Raw genomic sequence first — 20,301 nt, 5'->3', positions numbered from 1 at the left:
GCAATCCCTCTCCTGGGTATCTACCCAAAAAATCTGAAAACATTTATCCATAAAGACACGTGTGCTCCGATGTTCATTGCAGCTTTGTTTACGGTGGCCAGGACATGGAAACAACAAAATGTCCTTCAATAGATGAATGGATAAAGAAGTTGTGGTATATATACACAATGGAATACTATTCGGCAGTAAGAAAAGATGATATAGGAACATTTGTGACAAATGGATGGATCTTGAGATTATAATGCTAAGCAAAATAAATCAGACAGAAAAAGCAGAGAACCATAGGATTTCACTGATATGTGGTATATAAACCAAAAACAACAAAAGAACAAGACAAACAAATGAGAAACAAAAACTCATAGACACAGACAATAGTTTAGTGGTTATCAGAGGGTAAGGGGGTGGGCGATGAGGGTAAGGGGGATCAAATATATGGTGATAGAAGGAGAACTGACTCTGGGTGGTGAACACACAATGGGATTTATAGATGATGTAATACAGAATTGTACACCTGAAATCTATGTAATTTTACTAACAATTGTCACCCCAATAAATAAATAAAAATTAAAACAAAAAAAGTGCTATGCAATAATAAAATGTTTACTATATCAAGAAGATTTTTAAATGTAGCCTCAAAATATAAAGCAAAAACAGAACTACAAAGAAAAAACAGAAAAATCTGTCTTTATAGTAGAACATTTCAACACACCTTTCTTAGAAATTGATATTTCAAACAGAAAAAATATTCAGTAAGTTTATATAATATTTGAACAGTAAAATTAATAAGCTTGATTCAATGGATATAGATAGACTATTTAACCCAACTAGAGGTTCACATTCTTTCTGGGTACAAAGGGTACATTTACAAAGACCAACCATGTATCAGACCACAACTATAGCAAACCTCAGCCAATTCCACTTACATTGGTACAGTTAAATTTGAAAGTCAATAATCAGAATCTTCGTAGTTAAGAAATCTTTAAAAATGCACTTCTAAACTACTTATTAGTCAAAGAAGAAATAATCATGGAAATAAGGTTATCAGAAGTGGGAGTTTTGCTATCAATTAGAGTAGAGAAATGGTGCCATTGTGGGAAGAGAATGTGGAATTTATGGAAGTTTTTTATTTTGTTTTAAGATGGGGTATATAACAGTGTGTTTGTGCAATGATGGGACAGGTCTTCATGATACAGGAGGAAAAGATGCTGCTGTTTGGAGCAGGGGGTGCATAATTCAAGAGGCACTGTTGTTAGGAAAGTGATACGGATAAAATGTAGTGCACGAGAGGTTTCTCTTATTGTCCATACATTATAACAGAAAGGAAGGAGAGGCTGCAGGAACACATGCAGGTGACTGGGGAAATTTGGAGGGGGCAGATTGGAAATTATCTTCTCACTGCTTATACTGTCTCGGAGAAAAAGCAGCAAAGTAATCAAACTTATAGTGAGGAGTGAGGATTGAGGAGGGATGTTGGAAGTTTGAGGAGAAATGACAATGCATATGACCTTTGTTTTGGCAAGTGGGAAAAGGACTGGTTTAGGAAAATACGGTGAGATTGTTATCAGGCCCCCTTAAGATTTTCAATAAATTTAAGGGAGTCCAATCAACCAGCCAATAGGTATCTTTCTCTAGTCAAGATAAGTTGTGCCTCTACAGGACCTGGATATACCTAAGGGTTGGGATTTTGCCAAAAGAGGAAGGCGGAGGGATGAACCAGCAAGGTAAAGACAGAAGGGGTCACAAAGATAAACAGCAGAATCCAAACTGGGTAAGTGCAACATAAAGCTCAGGAAAGGTGATCAACAGTGCACAGGTGATTGGGTCAAATATGATCTGAAAATATAAGCCCACTGATCCATTTCAGAAATCTTGAGGAGCTTTTTAAATTTTCTGAGATCATGGAAATCTGGCTTCTAGTTTGTTTTCACTATATTTTAAGAAGCAAGAATGTCATATCGGATACTTAACAATGAAGTTTTTAAGCGACTTTATGTTTTATCTAATTTAATTTTCATAACAACCTTAATAAATTATAGACTTGAATTCCCAGCGGCGTGTGGGGGGCATACTCCTGACTCTTTGCAAAGTGCCGGGCCATAGTACATGCTTAAAAATTGTATTCAATGTATTGATTAATCCCAATTTAAGAAATAAGAGAAGAAAGCCAAAAAGGTTACAGAATTTTTCTAAGATCTAAGAGGCAAAAATAAACAGAGCCAGTCTAGAAATCAGAAAACTGAGTTCTAGACTACACTAAACTCAGTCTTCTCATTTCTAGACCAATTCTCTTTCCACTGTCCCAAGCGGCCTAGGATAACATGAGACTGGCAGGAGGGCAGTGAGTTATCCTAAAGGAACCTTACCCTCCTATGTTATCCCTATGTACTTCTTCCATAGCTGAACTAAAGTGAACTGAGGCGTGTGAGACTGGTGATAATAGGGAGGGGAAAATTCAATAGATAATCCAACATAGACATATCCTAGAGCAGTGGCTCTCTATCCTCTTCTATTATGTTTTAATACTGGTAGCAGCTAATTAATTTGATTTCACAACTCTAACAGGAAGCAATCTAAATTTTGAATAAGACTGCCACCAAATGAGTCCTTGTTATTCTTTCTCCTCTCCTGCTTTCCAAGTTGAAGGTAGTCATCTCAACAGTTTTTTACAGGCTATGGGATAGCTCATAATCACCATCATATTAATGCAGCCACCCTCCATTAATAAAATGCATTATACTCTTCTGAATGCTGAGTCCTACTTTCTTCCCTATGCAACATGCCCAGTGTGGTGATTTAAGCAGAGAAATGTATTATCCACATTTTAGAGCTTAGGAAACAATGGTTAAAAGACATTAAATAACTTGACCAGGGTCACAGAGTCAATTAGCAGCACACCTGTAACTGGTAGTTTTTCTGCCTCCAAATCACTACTCTTAACTGTGTCTCGATCACCAAAAACCAAAACACAACATGATATTCACTGAATTCTACCACATTTCTGGGAGACGAAAATAAAGGAAGTTGGTAAGGTAACATAAAGGGAAAAAAGATCCTGTTTAGCAGTCAAGGTAGTGTGGAGAGATAAATGAGAGGCAGAGTAAATGCTAATTGTCCTACAGAGAAAGGAATAATATTAATATATATGTATACATATACATATAAAGTAGGGTAGCTTATCACTGAGATTATTTAAAACAATAAGACCTTATACTTACTTGCTGCCAAATTTATGTGGGACTAGTGTGCAGACTTAAAACTGATGTCTTTATACTAATTACCAAGTTAACAGAGGTATGGTTTTCAACAATAAAACATAAAAAGAAAAGGCTATTCAAAAAAATCTTGCCTTTTAAAAAAATCATGCCTTCATTCTCCTTGGTATCATGAGAAATATTCCCTCAGGAAATTAAAAATCATCCACCACTGTGTGTCTATCTTACAACCACGTTACAATTACAGAAGCATTGAAGATAACAAGACAAAGGCTGAACTGTTTTCAGAGACAAATTTATTACCTGTTAAAACATAGACCATCTTCTGTTTTTCATGTACACCTTTCAGATTCTAGGTAAAATAGATGGTGATAACAAAATAAGCCTCTGTTTAAATCGAATAATAGTAGAACGTTAATAAGCACTGGTTCCAGATGAAAAACAAAGAGAAGCACATGTGTTTTCCTTACACCTGTATCCAATGTTGCCGGAAAACTCAAACAAAACAGTGATCCACCCTAGGTTTTTGCATTGCCAGCCTTGGCAAAGCAGCTTCTCTGTAAGATTTATCAAATATAAAGTTGGAGCACTTCTATAAGGGATGAGCTACTCTGGAAATGCAATAATACCTATCATAAAGTTGTTTCAAGGAAGGTTTTAAGAATGCCTATTGGAAGCCATTGGATGGGTCAGAACTTGGGAGCCACCATGAAAAAAAAATTGAATTAGCAACTTTAGGTAACACTTTCAAGATGATTTGAGGACAGCACTTTGGAATTCATTTTAAACAATGAAAACCAAATTCAGTGTTTCCACATGGAAAAGCAAAGATTTAATTAGAAAAGCACTTAACGTTGTCTGCTATATTATAGGAGTTCTTTTGTTGCACAGTGTTTTTATTATTTTTAACTAATCTCTTTGTATAATCTTGCTCTGTGTTTACTCTACAGTACCCAACAGTGGGTTGTTTCCTTGTCAACCCACTAATGACAGACAAGAAGATTCTATTATTTCAATTTACTCTGTGGCTCTTAGATTGTTCATTCAGAAGATCACATCACATCTTACCACAGCTGTTGGCAGCATGTCTTGCCTGAGATAAACAAACCGATTTCATTTCTTCAGTATAGAGCTCAGCTAATTTATTTTACCAGCAAACTCAAATGTCCTTTGAAAAATCTGACAAGTTTTAAGTCTAAAATACATGAGTATGCCAGTCTCTATTGTCTTTTCCTATTAGGAAAGGGACATGAATAACCATAGTATTATTTACAAGCTAGCTTTTAAAATTTATGAATATTCTGCATTTCATATTCAATTACTAAGTTCCCACCATAAAAACTGTTAGACCAAGTGGAAACTTAGAAGTGCTTTCCTTCTTGGTTCACAGGCTTTGAGTCAGGCTCCCTGCCTCTGTTTCTGGAGTGAGTATAGTGTACTACCATGTTGCTTAATTGGTTCAAAGCTGGGCATATAATGCAGCAAGGCCAATCAAAGAGACTTTTGCTGGAATGTTAGGAACACGGCAGTCCCTTTTTTTTCCTGAAATAAAAGGTGTAAAAGACCAAGTAATCCTAGAGCTGACAGACAGGTACCGTCTTTACCAATGCATGGAGACACCCTGTCTGAGAAGAAAGCCAACTTGGAAAGAAAGCAAAGGCCAAGATGGAAAGAGCCATGCCCCAGTGAGATTGGTTCACCACCTGGGTCCAGCTGTACTTGAGCTGGATATGATCTTTGAGCTCTGCTTTTACGTACCCTGGGTTTCTGTCACTTGCAAACAAAATGGCTCAGGCAAATGTTACAGATAGCAAAAAAGATTAAGCACTGCCATTTATTTTATGGTATAGTGACAGAAGTGACTTAAAGCAGAAATGTCAAGTTGATCTTTTTGCCCCTTTCCTCCCATTATGGTTGTTCGTCTACTCTAAGCCTCCTCTTAGCCCCATGCCACTGCCCTCCTCAAACCATGCTGCAGTCTCCCCTTTCCCAAGTGCAAACCTGCTCACAAGCAGAGTGCTGAGAGAAATCAGTTGTATTTTAATGTAAATATATTCACTTCACAACCCTCTGAGGAATATTAAAGTCATATTAGAGTTTTTCATGTTATCCTATTTTATTTCTACTGACACCACCACTCAATCTCGAGGGCTAGAGATCTCAAGTCACATTTCACTCGGTTTTGTCTTCATCTCCAAACAATCTAATATCAAGTCCTATATTTTGTAATTATTTTGCTTTATTTTAAAATGTGTCCCTTTATCTCATTCAATTCCTTATCATTTTAGCCCTAAATAATTTCAGCTGACTCCTAACCAATCTCTTTGCCTGGCCTCCTTCTAAGCCATCCTACTGTCAAAATAATATTTCTCAATTACTATTTTATCAGGGCACTTAAGTGACTTCTTTCATCTTCTCAGTCACTAAAAATTATAATGAAACATCTATTCTTTTTTCCTTATTGTTCATATTAAGCTGATCATCAAGTCTTGTCAAGTCTACCTACATAATGTTATCTCTATATTATCTATTTTTGAGGGCTAAAATATGAGGATATAATTTTTGAAAGAAAGAAATGCAACTGGTCCTTAACCATATAAAATCATGTTCAGCCTCATTAATAATGAAAATGTACATTAAATTACACTACTTAAGACCTACTATGATGTCTATTATAAAAAAAAAGACAAGGAAAGGAAAGGAAAGGAAAGGAAAGGAAAGGAAAGGAAAGGAAAGGAAAGGAAAGGAAAGGAAAGGAAAGGAAAGGAAAGGAAAGGAAAGGAAAGGAAAGGAAAGGAAAGGAAAGAAAAGGAAAGAAGTATTGACAAAGATGTGGAGAAATTGGAACTATTGTACACAGCTGGTGGGAATGTAAAATGGTGTACCTGCTGTGAAAAACAGTTTTGTAGTTCCTCAAAAATATAAACATAGAATTTACTATATGACCCAGCAATTTCACTCCTAGATATATACCAAAAGAACTGAAAATTGATTCAAACAGATATTTGTACACCAGGTTCACTGCAGCATTATTCACAATAGCCAAAAGGTAGAAACAACCGAAGTGTCCATCAACAGATAAATAAACAAAATTTGATATATTATGGAGAATATTATTGAAAAGAATATTATTGAGCCATAAAAGGTATGCAGATCTGATACATCCTACAACATGGATGAACCTTGAAAACATGATGGTAAGTGAAATAAGCCAATCACCACAATGAGAAATATTATATGATTATGCTTATCCTCGTATGAAATATCTAGCAGAGGTAAATTTATAAACTGAAAGTGGATTAGATTGTTTATTTGAGGAAAGTCTAACCTCTCCTTCACTTTTGAAGGATAATTTCATAGGGTAGCAAATTCTGATTGGTGGGTTTTTTCTTCTATCAACACTTTAAATATTTTGTTCCACTCTCTTCTTGCTTGCACAGTTTCTTAGGAGAAGTCAGATGCAATTCTAATCTTTGTTCTTCTGTAGGTAAGGTGTTCCCCGCCCCCCGCCCCACATCCTTTGTGATCTTTTTCAGGATTTTTTCTTTGTCTTTTATTTTGTGTTGTTTGAAAACAATATGCCTAGCTGTAGTTTTTGTTTTGTTTTGATTTATTTTGTTTATTCTTGTTTGCATTTATCCTTCTTAGTGTTCTCTGAATTTCCTGGATCTGTGGTTTTGTTTCTGACATTAATTTGGGGGAAATTCTCAATCATTATTGTTTCAAATATTTCACCAATTCCTTTCTCTCTTTCTTCTCATTCTGGTATTTCCAGAAAGTATACGTTACATCTTTGGTAGTTGTCCCACAGTCCTTGGATGTTCTGTTCTGTTTTCTTTTCAATGTTTGTTCTCTTTGATTTTCAGTTTGGAGGTTTCTACTGATATATCCTCAAGCTCAAAGAATCTTTCCTCAGCCAGGTCCAATCTACTAACAATCTCATCAAAGGCACTTTTCATTTCTGTTACAGTGTTTTTGATCTCTATCATTTCATTATGGTTCTTTTTTAAAAGTTTCATGTCTCCGCTTACATTGCCCATCTATTCTTGCATGCTGTCTTCCTTATCCATAGAGCCCTTAGCATATTAATCTCAGTTGTTTTAAATTCCAAGGCTGATAATTTCCAACATCCCTGCCATGTCTGGTTCTGATGCTTGCTCTGTCTTTTCAAATTGTGTTTTTTGCATTTTAGTGTGCCTAGTAATCTTTTCTTGGTAGCTGGACATGATGTACTAGGTAAAAGGAACTGTTATAAATAAGCCTGTAGCGATGTGATGGTAAGGTGTGGGGAGTGGAAGTATTCTGTCATCCTGTGATTAGGTTTTAGTCTTATAGTGAGCTTGTATCTCTGGGCTGTGAACGTAACAAGTATTTCTCAGGGTTTTTTTCTCTCCCCTCTTAGGTGGGACAGGATGGCTATTGCTTCCTGGAGTTGGATATTCTCTTCTCCCAGGTCAGTTAAGCTCTGATAATACTCTAGAGGTCAGGCTTTGGTTAATTAGTTTCCCTTATGGACAGGCCTTGTTAACAGTGCTCAGGCATATTTTTAAATGGTTCCTTTTCTCCTCCCCTGCTGGAAGTACAAGGAGATTTTTCTTCAATATTTACCGTGAGACCTGGTTTAGCTCTTGGAGATAAAATTCACAAAAGTGTGGGAATTCTCCTGATGACCAGGTTCCCCTGAAGTTTTTATCTCTCAGACTTGTATACATTAAGTTCCCAGCAATTCGTCAAGTGCAATTCAAGTTTTTCTATCTTGGGATTGGTTTCCCTGATGGTTTCCACCAGTGAGTCTCTGCTCTGGTAAGCCATGACTTTCTGTATTTGTCTGTCTGTCTTTCCAGTATTGGGAGCAGTGTTTTGCCCTATGTCCTCACTTCCCTTATGGATCCAAGAACTGTTGATTGTTCAGTCTGTGCAGCTTTTTACTTGTTAGATGAAGTGGCAACTTCCAAGCTCCTTAAATATGGAACCAGAATCCCAAGCCTTTTTGATTCACAACATCTTTAATGAGTCAGCATTTTTTTATGGCATGCCTAAACCAAAAGAAATACCTAACTGTTCTGTTTATTTAGTAGTTAGACCCAAACAACGTTTTAAATATTTATGTTCTAACATCTTAATAGCCATTTGAAAGTAAATAATACAAATCCATTGAGATCAAAATTAATATTTTTTACTTTATTCTTAACCACAATTATTTAGCAAGGGAATGTATATACCTATTGAGTACTTCACAACTTCTCAAACCTTAAAATAAGGTTAAACTCTACTCTCTTCATTTTATATTCCACATTGACTTTCACGTGGAATTTGCTTTCTATTATAGCAATCACCAGAAACCCAACTTTGCAAAGATATGACATCACCAAAAAAATATATAGCGTAATCTAATGTTGAAACAGTGACTTACCTCAAGCTGGTTGTTTGTGCAGTCTGACAAATATAAAATACTTCTTTCTTTCTCTCAAGAATTTAAAATACCCCACAACCCCTGGGGATTGATACATGATACATCCAACCAAAGAGTCATATGCAGCTGTAAACAGTTGTGAAGAATATCTCTATATCCTCCCGTGAGATGATCTTCAGTATGTGTTGCTAAGTAAGGTGAAAAGAAAATGTATGTAAAGTATATTAACCAAAGGAAGCATAAATATTATATAAATATATTTTTCTTAGATTTAAAAAATAGGAGAAGAAACCATAAAATCATTTTCAACATTTAGATATAGGAACATGAAGGTAACAAGAGTGGAGCAGTCTGAGATAAAATCTAGACTTTTCTAAATATACCTTGTTTTTCAGATTTGACTTAGGAATCTTATACATGTTTTACATAATTATAAAACAATATTTGAAAGCAAGTTCTAAAAATAGAAAGCTAAATGAAGCAATGAACTTAGCTGCATATTGATTTTGTGGCATAACCACACAGAGAGTAACTATTTCATGTGATTTTAAAACACAAGAATTAAAACCTAGTGGGAAATTCTTAAATCATATTAAAAACTACAAAAAAAAACATATTAAGCTATTGTTATTATATTCTTGGTGATAGTGTTGATATTGTTACTCTGAGACTATTTTTGTGTGTACTAATGATTAAAACAAATAATTATGTTGCTGTTGTTGAGAACTGGGATTCTGAGGTTAGTAGAAAACTGGGAAATTAGATAAAGATGTAAGCTACATGAGAATAAGATTTTTAAAAAAATCCTAGTCCTGTAGCTGAGTAGAAAGACTCAATATGAATTCACAATATATTTTATCTTAAAATATACATATGTTTCTTAACTCTACCTCCATAGCAGCTTCCAGCATCAATCCTGCCCTACAGAAAAAAAGCCAGTATAATACCATAACTAGTTCATTCCTTTTCACTTTAGCGAAGAGAGTATCCTCCGGGCTGTCCGGGGAAACAGTTAACTGGTGGATTCTTTGGTTTTGTATGATTAATCCATTCCACAATACACACGTCCTTAGCCTATTTACGTCTTTCTCAATTCTCAGCCAAACAGTTCTGGCATCTCAATTTCATTTACTGTAGTCTATTTCCCCCCCCAAGCTTCAAGTAAGCATCCAGCAGTGCCTTAGGATTGGTTCCAGGTGCACTTGTCAGAACATTAAGTCCTGAGTCATGGAAGGATGCCCTATTTCAATATACTCTCACTTATCCAGCATCATATCTGTCTCTCAGATCCAGCATTTTGAAGTCCATTCCAAAGTACTTTACCTTGGTTTCTGCCAGCACATATCAGCCAGGTCCTGCAGGTTTTGGGGTGACTAAGCCCTTTCCTCCCATAACAGGGACAATAATTTCTAACTGGGCCATGGTAAGACCAAATCTTAGTTATCGGTTTAAACTAGCGGCATGTAAGGATGGGTAGAGAGAGAGCAAGACGTCATCTTATGAGGCTAGTGTGGGGACAGAGCCCCAGAAAGCAGTTTCCAGGCTCTCGGCGTCACATAGAAAGGTGCTGGCTCAGGTAGTAAACGGCCATCAACTGTGATTGGGTGGCCATCAGCTGTGGCTAGTTGGCCGTCAGCTGTAACCAGTGAGCCATTGGCCATTAATATAACTGCTGTGGCTACGCTAGCAAAAAAATGGGGGCTAGCAAGAAGATGGTGGCTGGCAATCGCGGACTGCTGTTAGGACGGCGGGTTGCAGATTATGTAGATCCTGCTTTCTGTGTCTCCAACCCAGCCACCAGCGAGAATATAGTGATATGACTCCCCTACTTATGGCTCCGTGGGTGTTCCTGTTTGGCTTCACCATGTCCTGTGTTCTTATGTGGGGAGTGGGACCAGAGACCCTGCCTGACACCCTGCATGACACTACTGCCTCAGATGATGACTTTGCATGGTATCCAGGCAAAGAGAGGTGTCTATTTTCTAGAAATAGGAAGTAAGTGTATCAATTATATTGGTCCAAAGGGGGAACCTGGGAGTTGAAATTTTTCAAGTACATGAAACTATTTGTTTCTATCTTGCTTCTCTGATGTCTCATCTTTTCCCTAAGTGTTTTGACTTCACTATAGGAGACTTTATTTGGGCTTCTTTCTAAGGCCATTGACCTCAAAGTTAAGTCCCGGGCTTAATTTTCAGCACTGTCTTCCCTCTTGTTTTAGAACGTGCAGTTCTCTTTAAATGATATACCACTGACCTTCTGGCTTTCACACTGTACCTTAAGTTGGTATTTGGCTGACTGAACAAATTATTTTCTTTTATTGTCACTTAACAAGAGACCAAATTCATAATTTTTATAATTCTTATTACCTTCATCTCTCAACTACTAGAGAATCTGTATAAGTAACACATCTCCTTCCAGCTATTCCCCAAACAGTTAACTGTAGGGGCAATCTTGGTAACTGTGATGGTACAGCACACCAAGGACTATCATCACCACACTTCCAACCGAAATGCGAATTATTGTTGCCATCTGGTCAACAGTTACCCAATTACAGAGCCCCACTCCCAGCTTCAACTTTCTTTGTTGATGTTACCCCAGAAGCAAACACTGATAGAAGGGTTCAGGGCAAGTCATTTTTATGCGAAGCGATCCTAGAATATGCTAGCAGAGTAGGGATGTAATTCAAGGAAGAGAAGGAAGCCAGTAAAGTGTGTATTATCAAGCAATTACAACTATGAACAATTAAAACTTAATCCCATGGGGGATCTCAAAAAAAATGGTCAAAACTACATGCCTTGGAGTATTCCCACACAAGGGACAGCGGTTCTACCATTCATTAGTTGACTGCATGAAGAGAAAGAAAGTGCGTAAATTTCCCAGCCTGCCATCCTACCCAAAAGGTTTCTGTGACCAGAGAAAGCCCAGAAGCAAAGAGGTATAAGGTCTGGCAGCTGGAAGCCATCAATCATGAACTGAGTCTGTAGCAGAATAGGATTATGAGTGGGGCATTTTTAGGTTCATCTTTTTGCTCATCTACAACAACTCTGTTTCAGTACTTTTCCACCGGAGTGGCTCTGCTGAGGCTAACTTCTCTGCAAATAAGACACTTCTCATCTCCCACCTCACCCCCATACCTGATTGGGTGTGTTGAAATCCTTCCTAATTAATCTTTCAAGTCTTCCCTCATCATCTCAGCTGAAAATGATTCATCTGTTCCCTACCTTATCACAGCTGTTAACATAGCACTGTTTATATCTCTACCTCAGCACTTTGTACATTTTGCACAGTGATAGTTATTTGAACAATATCTGTCTTGCTCACTAGATTTGAGTTATTGAGGGCAAGAATCAAATCATGTTAGCATTTCAAAATGTCATAAAACCAGAACAATGCTTTAAATATGTCTGTTTAATAAGCAACTATTAAATCATTCATCCATTCAACAAATATTTACTGTTTATTAAGTATTAGGCCTAGTGCTAACTACTTGGGATGTAACAAAGAGCCAGAAATACATGGAAGCCACTTCCTCCCTCCCCCACCATCAAAAACTTTTGTTGTTTTCCAACTAATTACTGATGAATCCAACATTTTTCTGCCCTCTAAGATGCATATTACCTCTTTTTTTATTCTTCCCCTGCATCATACTCCCCAAATAACTATAATAATAGGTAAAGCATATTGCACACATACTCCATGTGGCTTATTTCAACTCATTTAATCTTTAGAGTTAAATTAATAATTCTATTTTATAAATATGGTAACTGACATATAAGAGATAAGTAAATTGCACAAAAGTATAGAGCTCACAAGTGGAGGGTGATGAGAAGAGCTAGGACCCAAAACATTTCTGATCACTTCAGACTGTGAATTCACTAAATTTGAAAAGAGGCAGGCAAAAGATGCTGAATAGGTGAAATCCAGGAGAATGAGCAGGTTGATCTAGGAGTGCCTTTTTTGTTGCTGTTGGGTGCCTTTGAAGAATGGTAGCACCTTTTCCTAAGTAAGAACTGAATGTTTCAGCACATGGTGTTTGCAAACACATATTCACTCTCTTGGTAAAACAGAAAATAGCCCTTGATCACCTAAGCTGTGCAAGTGGAAATTATCGTACTGTCTCATCCATCATTTCTTGGTTCAAGCACTGTATTATTCATTTCCTACTCTTGGGCCTCTGTATACTATCACAAGTGGTACTGCAATATTTAAAATTTCAGGTAGAAAAATGGGAAGGGATACATAGACACAATAGTTAGTTTGAGATTATTACAGAGCACTGTAAAAGTTCTCAGAAGTCAGTAAGTTCACAAGTTATCTTGAAACCTTAACGTTAAAAGAATGACAACGAATGGAACTGTCTGTGTTTCCTGGGGCTGTGGCTTTCTGGTGAGATTATATTGGATTCTGAAGCTTTTCTTACTCACAGTGAAGCACACTTGGAACTGGCTGCATAGATTCATTACGTAGGCTTAAAAATCCACCTTTAAGAAAAGTGGGACTGGCAGGTAACCTAACATCGAAAGAGAAACAAATGAACAAATATATTCACTCTTCCTGTGGGAATTCCAGAACTAAAAAGTAATGTAAAGAGACAGTTTGCTTTCCTTTTCTTCTTCAAAATTACCATAAAGTGATAATGACTTCAGGAGTCTGTGTGTGGCCTGTTTGATGTGATTTGGGCCTAAGGAAAAGCTAAAGGCTAAATGTATTTCAAGTGGGAGAAAACCAAGATAAACACATCCCAGAGGTCATTATTTCCATTAGTTCACAGGCTGTGTACAATATTAAAAGCATTGCAAAAACAATATACATTTTTCCAATGTTTTACTTTCAAAGAGCATTCATCCACACTCAGTTTCTGAACACTGATTCAAAGTAAAAGTAACTTTTATTCCTTAGAGGAAGAAATGTTTAAACAAACAACAAATAAACAAGTAAACAAATTATGGCATACAGAGTAGGGTACCTTTAGTTCAGTAAACACTCTAAACACAGAACTGCATAAAACAAACCATGGAGGCTAATTATAGTGCATACATAGAAGTGATTAGCAGACAGTTTTTAGATTACATAGTTATTCATCTTTATAAAATATATTCCACCTATTTTCTAAATCAATTTGAGGAAGCAGGCTCAATGCTCAGTATGAAATGAACTGCCATTAAGCTAAGTTTTATTTTATCCACACCTCAAATTAGTTTGGGTTACAATTTTACGTTATGCTTTTGGTGTAGTCCCTTAGAAATCAACAGATATTGGCCAGTCATGTGTAAATACAGTTGTAGAAGCTGATTCTAAAAGCTATAATCACATTACACACATAAGATTTATTTGATACCTCTAATTCAACAGTAAAGATAGTTCATACTGTTTAGCCCTTTGTGTATATTTCTTGCATGAGGAAGCACACTTTCATATATCTCTGTACCATACATTCAGTTCTAAAGATTATTTAAATGATTCGTATGACTCTAAAACATAGCTTAATACGCTTTTCAATCTCCTTTTTCTCCTTGAGCTACTAGAAGTCTGTTTCAACTTATCTGCTAAGTATTTCCTATTTGTATTTTCTAACAGATTTCAGAGGAGTATATTGATAAAATTTATTTTATTTCTATGATACTTGGGCTAGTTTTATTTATGGCAGAGCATGCCATTTTGCAGAACATGAAGGATAAATTTTCTCCAAAATATCCACGTGTACATGAGAATAGCTAAAACAATAAAGATGGAAATACTAAATATTAGAGAGGATATAGAACCATTGACACCTCCATGCATTGCAGATGGGAATATAAAATGGTGCAATGACTATGAGAAACTATTTGGCAGTTTTCACTAAAGATAATATGACTACATTGTGACCCAGCAATTCTACTCCCAGGTTTATTCCTAAAAGAAATGGGTTCATCTGTCTGCAAAGAAGTTTATAGTAGTATGCTTTCTAATATCCCAAATATCCATCAATAGTAGAATAAATAAATTATGACATACTCATCCAATGAAATACTACCAGCAGTAAACAAAAATGAACTAATGGTATATTCATCAATATGGATGAAACTCATAGATATTGTGTTCTGTAAAATATTCTAGATACAAAAAAACACACTGTATAATTCAATTTATATGAATTCCTAGAATAGAAAACACTAACAAATGACGATAGGTTTTGGAATAGTGGTTACCTCTTGGAAGATAGGGCACACTGGGAAGGAGCATGAGGTGATATTATGCAATGATGAACAGGTATACACATAGCTTTAAAAAAATCATTGAGCTTCAATAAAACTGTTTTCTATGTTTATTGTCATGCTTTAATATACAGATGAAGAAACACTACATTCATTTATATGTAAAATTTGTGCAGATATGATGATTGTGATTACACAGTCACTGGAAATGCTGTTACTAAATGAAATTTACTTTCCCCCCTGGAAGAATAGGAGAAGTGATAAAAAAAAAAAAACAGGAAGTAGTGATATTAATAAATAATGACATGTTACAGAACTATCCAAATATAATGAGCAGTCTGAATACTCTGGAACTCTGGGTTCTACTTAATGCTACTTTGGGCCATGAGCTGACATGTACAGGGACACTGGTTGGCATTCCTCTGATGTCCAGGTTTCTTGCTAGAAAGTTTGAAAGGGGCTTCTCCACAGAGTATCAAGAAAGAGGTGGGAGAAACTTTCTAAAGAGCAGGAACCTAAACCCACAGGACAGGAAAATAGAAGAATTGGAAGTGACTGGAATGGAATTCTAGAACTAAGAACAATCAAGACCAAGAAATAAGAAAGATCAAGTGTGAACTTTGCCAGCATTTTAGAGGAATCAAAAATGTACTGACACTGTAACTTAGACATGCACAGGGAACATAGCTTCCTAATTTTGTATTTAACTAAGAAGGCTTTTCTCGTGGTTCCCTAATTGATGGGAAGTAAGAAAAAAACTTACTTCTAGTTATGTTATTTTAAAACTAATCTGATCCAATAATTTAAGCTGTGCTTTTAGGCAGGCCAATATTTGGGGATAATTGGACAATCTTTTGATTTCCACCCATTTTTTAATTCTCTTGTAGATCATGATATTTGAATATGTTGGGAAAAAAACTGTTCATGTGATCTCCTGACAACCAAGTGAAAGAGATTTCAGATCTGGCAGCTGTCCCTCTTGTCCCTTCCTGGTCCCACTTACTAGGGGGCTGGTGTGGCATAATCCAGATGCTGGGTCCTATTGCTCACGTTCTATCATGGGGTTTCTGCTGACAACTGTGGCCAATGAATGTACAAGTCATTCTTTTTTCTTTTTCTTTATGTTGGTAACATTGGTTAATAACATTATGTAAGTTTTAGGTGTACAACCTTATAATTCAGTATCTGTATGCGCTATAGCATACTTACTGTAGTACCACGAACATGCTATAGTTTCCATCCATCACCATATATTTGACCCCCTTTACCCATTTCTTCCCCCCTTCCTCTGTAGTAACCACTAGTCTGTTGTCTATATCTATGCATTTGTTTTACACGTTTTTCTTAATTTGCTTCATCCGGACTGAGTGGCCTCTCTCAGCAAATGCTGCAAGTCTTTCATTCCAGTTCACTAGTCAACCTCAGCCCCAAAGTAGGCCCAGGAGATCTTCACTCAACGTCCTTATGTCATCAGGGAACCAAAGGAAGCTCAGTAGCACAGATCTGCAGCATGTTTCATGATGCTACTGTTTCATCATGCTACTCTGCCATCTGAACTATGCTGTCCACTCCATACTGTACAGTGATCTCCTAAAAAGTCCCAAGCATGGAATAAGTCAAATGGCATCTATACTTCAAACTTCCTCCCGTTTATCTATTACATCTATCCCTCTTCACCAAAGTCTAGGAGGAGATACTCAAATTTGTGTCTACTTTCCACTTCTATCTTTCTGTTCTCATGATCCCCTTAAACCAGAAGCAACTGCCTTTATTTTTTTAAATTGCTATGTCATATACTATTTGTGTCAGATAACAGTAGTCTTTGTGTCTTCAGCATTAAAAGTGAAAGGGTTATCTTCCCTAAATTCTGGTAAAAACTCTGAAATTCAGGCCACTACACCTAGATTTTTATAAATTCAATCAGAATCAAAGGAAATATTTTCTTTCTTTTTTTAACAAAGCCTAAATTTCAAGTCTATTACTTGGATGCAAAATCCTGTTTTTAATTTCAGAAGCTGAACTTCAACTCTCTTTGTTCCTGTACTTTATTACCCATTTGCTCCCACCCACGCTATACCCATTCCAACCCCAGGGAGATGAAGGGTCGATTAGGAGAAAAATCTTACATGTAGAACACTCATTTTTTAAAAAAATAAATAAAATATTAATCCCATTAAATCTAGGACTTTTCTTACTAGGCTCTATAGCAGGCTGATTAAGAACATGGACTTTGATTGTCTTCTTGGAAGAAGTGTCTGTTCAGGTCCTATGCCCATTTTTTTACTGCATTGTTTGTTTTTTGGTTGTTGAGTTGTACTAATTCTTTATATATTTGGGATATTAGCCCCTTATCAGGGGACAAATATCTTCTCCCATTCGGTTGTTTTGGGAGTTGTAAGTTACAATCATTAATACAACATCAACTGTCACTCTCCTCACAGCTGTTATTAGCTACCCATTGAACTCCTATTATTTACTATTTGCCTGTGATGGAAAAACTGAAGCTCTTTGTTTTGTTGATTGTATCTTTTACTGTGCAGAAGCTTTTAAGTTTGACATAGTCCCATTCATTTATTTTTGCTTTTACTTCCCTTGATTTTGAGGTCCAACTCATAAAATTATCTCTATGCCCAAGGTCCATAAGTTCAGTACCTATGTTTTCTTTTGTGTGTGTTTTATTATTTCAGGTCTTATATTTAGGTCTTTGATCCATTCTGAGTTAATTTTGGTCTATGGTGACAGACAGTAGTCTAGTTTCATTCTTTTGCACATAGCTTTACAATCTTCCCAGAACAAATGGTCAACAGATATATGAAAAAATGCTCAACTTTACTACCTATTAGGAAAAATACAGATCAAAATCACAATGAGATACCACTTCACTGCTGTTAGAATGGCTATTATGAACAAGACAAGTAATAACAAGTGTTGCAGAGGTTGTGGAGAAAAAGGCACCCTCATGCACTGCTAGTAGGAATGCAAATTGGTGAAGCCACTGTGAAAAACAATATAGAGGTTTCTCAAAAAAATAAAAATAGAATTATCATATGACCCAGCAATCCCTCTTATGGGTATATACCCCAAAACTCTGAAAACATTTACCCGTAAAGATATATGTACCCTTATGTTCATTGCAGTATTATTCATGTTGGCCAAGACATGGAAACAACAAAAGTGTCCTTCAATAGATGACTGGACAAAGAAGATGTAGTACATATATACAATGGACTATTACTCATCCATAAGAAAAGGTGAAATACTGCCATTTGTGACAACATGAATAAATCTTGAGATTAGCATGCTAAGTGAAATAAGTCAGACAAAAAGTTGAGAGTTATATGACTTCACTCATGTGTGGGATATAAAACTGAAAGCAACAAACAAACAAACCATAGACACAGACAACAGGGTGGTGAACATACAATGCAATATATAGATGATGTATTATAAAATTGTACTCTTGAAACCTATGTAATTTTATTAACCAATGTCACCCCAATAAGTTAATCAAATTGTTTTTTAAAATGAGCTTTGAAATCAATCATTAGGTTTTAGATTCTGTTGTTACTTTTTGGCTCTTTCCCAAATTTCTAAAAGATTTTCTGCTGCTGACTAAAAGAAAACAACTATATGAGAAAGAGGAAGTTCCAAAGTTACAATCATTAACACAACATCAACTGTCATTCTCCTCACAGCTGTTATTAGCTACCCATTGAACTCCTATTATTTGCTATTTGCCTGTGATGGAAAAACTGAAGCTCTTTGAGGTTATTTAACTTGCTAAAATCCCACAACATAAATGTGGTAGAGCCAGGATTTAACGTAGGACCATCTGACTCTGAAACCTATGTTATATCCAATGCCTATTTCACAGACTGAAACTAGAGCTCAGGGATTTAAACAACTTGCATAGGTCACACCAGCAGTAAATGTATCCTTAGCCTGTGCTCTTTCCACCAGGCTACACTGCCTCTCACCAGTGTGGAGTAAGCACCATGCTATATGCATTCCTATGCTGCTTCCCAGACACACACATAATGTTCTGAACACAGGAATGCATCAAAGAATGTCAGAGCTGGTAGGAATTGCGAAACTGAATAGAAATCTCTCATTTTGCACATGTGAATTCTGAAGCAAAGCTACTTGGTAAGAATCAGGTCTAAAACCCAAATCTCCTGATCCCATGATCTATATTCTTTCTCCTTCATCCCTATACCCACTAGATATTTGTTTATCTTGTCCCACTGCAGAGCCTAAAGGGGAAAAAAAAACAAGGAAAAAAAAAGTAAGGAAGTACAGGTGGTAGCAGTCAGAAGAGAGTGGGTGGACCAATCCCTGCAACTCTTTAAAAGAAGAAAGGGGCACTGGGCCAGGTTCAAGAAGTGTCCCTGGGGGCTTATGTCAGCAGGAATCCCTACATCTCCACATGCAGATCCAAGAGAAGTGCCTGGCAGATTCAACCACACAGTGACTCAAATGTCACAGCATGACTATAGAGAAAGAATAATAGTGGAAGCATGCCGGCCAATTTTCAACAGAAGAGCTCAGGATAAGGAAGCTTAAGAAAATTGCTGAAGAGAGTGATAATGACAATAATAAAAACAAATAGCTACCATTTATTGATCACTTATGTGTCTGGCACTGTGCTACACACTTTACATATCAACCTGATGAAGTACAGTTATTATCCCCATTTTATGAGGAGGAAACTGAGGCGTGGTACTGAGGAAGTAGTCGAAGGACACACAGCTCATAAAGGATAGAGCTCGGGTATGAACCCAGGTCTGCCTAAGTTTAAGACTGTGCACATTAGCCTATAATCATAATGGCAGCCTTTAGATATTCAAAGCTGGGTAAATGCTGGGAATACATCATCTCTTTTCCTCCTTATAAACAGCCTGCCAAGTGTGTCTCTTCATTTTATAGATGAGGTAAAAAGCTTGAAGACACTAATTGTTCAAGGTCACACAGTTAATGACAGAGCCAAGATTCAAATTCCAATAGGTGTGACTCTGAGGCTCATCATGGGCATGGAAGTAACTGCAGCAAAAACGTTAACTGGCTAAAAATAATTTTCATGGGAGTTGTCCATTTGACACGTTACTCATAACTAACTCTACTGACTCTGATAAGCGGCCTGTAACCCAGGCACTGAAACAAGAGAAGCATGTGTTTAATTTAGGCATTTTCCTTGTGAATATCAAACCACTTCTCACCACAGCCTTAACCATCCTAAGTGACAACAGCATACACTTGTGTAATCATCAGCCCTCTTAGAATAAAGTATTCATCCCTTTCTCACAGGCTCTTGACCTAACCCCAAACCACCTGTGGTAAGAAAAAAAAAACAAGATACACTAAAATATAAATGATACATATAGCAAGAACCCAGGAAACCTGTCTCTCCCTGGAAAACTATAGAAATCCGGTTCTATAATCCCAGTTTTATCAACCAATAAAAATCCAGTTCTACAATCCCAAA

At 36.6% G+C, this 20,301-nt stretch overlaps 1 pseudogene across 1 annotated transcript in view; it reads left to right on the top strand.

Annotated features, from left to right (window-relative positions):
• The first annotated feature begins 1,708 nt into the window (after positions 1-1,708).
• LOC308501862 (elongation factor 1-beta-like) overlaps positions 1,709-20,301 on the top strand; it is a 118,368-nt pseudogene continuing 99,775 nt past the window's right edge. The window contains exons 1-2 of the transcript in view: positions 1,709-1,768; positions 7,615-7,665. The product of the transcript in view is annotated as an elongation factor 1-beta-like (transcript). The remainder of the gene's footprint in view (positions 1,769-7,614; positions 7,666-20,301) is intronic.

The sequence above is a fragment of the Rhinolophus hipposideros genome (assembly GCF_964194185.1).
Source record: "Rhinolophus hipposideros genome assembly, chromosome: 9".
NCBI classification, from domain to species: Eukaryota; Metazoa; Chordata; class Mammalia; order Chiroptera; family Rhinolophidae; genus Rhinolophus; species Rhinolophus hipposideros.
Note: the sequence above shows the minus strand (reverse complement) of the source record. Positions and strands in the feature narration are given on the sequence as shown.